Source organism: Neomonachus schauinslandi, chromosome 3 (genome assembly GCF_002201575.2).
Source record: "Neomonachus schauinslandi chromosome 3, ASM220157v2, whole genome shotgun sequence".
Taxonomy (NCBI): domain Eukaryota; kingdom Metazoa; phylum Chordata; class Mammalia; order Carnivora; family Phocidae; genus Neomonachus; species Neomonachus schauinslandi.
In genome coordinates, this window is record NC_058405.1 from 22,862,171 (window position 1) to 22,864,639 (window position 2,469).

Genomic DNA, 2,469 nt, shown 5'->3' on the forward strand with positions numbered 1-2,469 from the left:
TCCCTTAGGTTTTTTTCTTTGTAGCACTTATTACTGGTGTCGTAGGTTAGAAGTCTTATCATCATTCTTCTGTCTCCATTAAGATGACAGCAGGGAATATGATGGTTTTGTTCCCTACATAATTCCCATAATTCTCTGCAACCATAATATATACTCCTCCAACAAAATAAAAGATTGAGTTTTTATAGACCAAAGATGATGGTGTGCTATAATATGTAGAGTGGATTTAGTTTGATTTGCTACTCCAAAAGTATCATAGAAAAGAAGTAAACTAAATGAAGATATAGTATACTAACATCTGCTATTGAATTGATTCTAATTATACTAATGAATCTTGATATTGCCATTTTCTGTCATACAGATAATTATATAGTAGCTTATTTGCATGTGAATATATATGGCTGTAAGTTAATGCAATTAAGAAAATGAAGAAGCACTTCATGTAAATTATTGTGACCAATTAATTATATAAGATTTTATTATGAAGAATTTCTAAACTCTATAAACTTCCTTAAAATTAGTTTATTGCAGTAAAAAATAGAAGAAGGTAATACAGCAATTTGTTGCTGGGTGTCTAGTTCTGAATTATAGACATTCATTGCGTGAACAGCTTTAGCTAAATGTGGACTAATGAGGATCTTTTGGTAACAGAAACTGCTAAATATTCAAAAGTTATTTGTTCACCTCTAGCTTAAAGGTAAAGTTGAAAGAAAAGATATTTAACGGACTCCAACAAGTATTTAGAATAAAAACATGTTAAAAATTACATTACATTATAACCATGAAATGCTTATCACTAAAGAAATAAATGTAAATTTTTCTTTATTCCTTTTGACTGATAAAAGGAACAGTAAACACCTTTTATTTAAACCTACCTGACTCTACGCAAACAATGAATCATGGAACACTACATCAAAAACTAATGATGTCCACCATTTCGTGGACGCCAGGTCAGTGAGAGCATCTGCGGGAGCCGGGCAGGGAGGGGAGCGGGAAGCGGGAAGACCCATCTGGGGGGGTGTGGATTTGAGCGTCCGCTTTCCAACCCAAGATCTCGAAATGCATGGTGATTCCTATCCATTGGACTGTAAGGTTTATGTAGGTAATCTTGGAAACACTGGTAACAAGACTGAATCGGGGGACGCCTGGGTGGCTCAGTCGGTTAAGCGTCTGCTTTCAGCTCAGGTCATGATCCCAGGGTCCTGGGATGGAGTCCCGCATCGGGCTCCCTGCTCCGTGGGGAGCCTGCTTCTTCTTCTGCCTCTGCCTCTCTCCCTCTCTCTCTCATGAATAAATAAATAAAATCTAAAAAAAAAAAAAAAAAAAGACTGAATCGGAACCAGCTTTTGGCTATTATGGACCACTCCGAAGTGTGTGTTGCTAGAAACCCTCCCGGGTTTTGTTGCTTTTGTTGAATTTAAGATCCCCGATGCTTTTCGAGAACTAGTTGGGAGAACATTATGTGGCTGCTGAGTAAGAGTGGAACTCTCGAATGGTGAAAAGAGAAGTCGAAATCGTGGCCCACCACCGTCTTGGGGTTGTCCCCCTCGAGATGATTATCGGAGAAGGAGTCCTCCACCTCGCCGCAGATCTCCAAGACAGAGAAGCTTCTCCCGCAGCCGGAGCAGGTCCCTTTCTAGAGATAGGAGGAGACAGAGATCACTGTCTCAGGAGAGAAATCACAAGCCTTCCCGATCCTTCTCTAGGTCTCTTGCCGATGTAGGTCAAATGAAAGGAAATAGAAGACCAGTTTGCAAGAGGTAGTGGTGTACACGAAATAACTTCATTTGACAGGAGTATGTACAGAAAATTCAAGTTTTCTTTGAGACTTCATAAGCTTGATGCATTCTTAAGATGTTTTAGCTGTTCACATTTGTTTGTCTCTTGGAACAGTGACACGTAAAGATGTAATTCTCTATGATTTGAATGGATCATATGAGGCATGTAATATCAAGAATTGTTACTTTACAGTGTTCCCTTAAGCAAAATTGAATTTGCTTTGAAGTTTAGTCTCACATAGACTGATAATAAGCCTCTAACTCCTGCCCCCCCCCAAAAAAACTACTGATATAATGTATGATGATTAACATAACATAATAAAATTAAATTAAAAAAATATCACCTAAATGAATAAGTAAATAAATGATAACATGAATATAAATACAAACAAACAAACAAAAAAAACAACAAAAAAAACCTACCCGACTCTTGATTTGAAAAATTTCTCATTAGCTGGAATTGATCTTTGCTAGTGCATAGTGAATAAGGAAAGCCTAATATCTTCCTTTCTTTTTTTTCCTTAAAAAAAAAAAATTTGTATATATATATATATATATATATATATACTTCTCCAATGAAGCATTTTAGAATACATGGGGAAAAAACTCAAGGATAATGATGAGTATGTTTATTTTGTTGTCTACTTTAATGAGATGGCGTGTTTTCTTAAGTGAATAGACTTGCAGATTG

General features: G+C 36.4%; 1 pseudogene; it reads left to right on the top strand.

Moving 5' to 3' along the window:
- The first annotated feature begins 1,059 nt into the window (after positions 1–1,059).
- On the top strand, positions 1,060–1,742 carry LOC110585920 (annotated as a pseudogene).
- Positions 1,743–2,469: the final 727 nt, after the last annotated feature.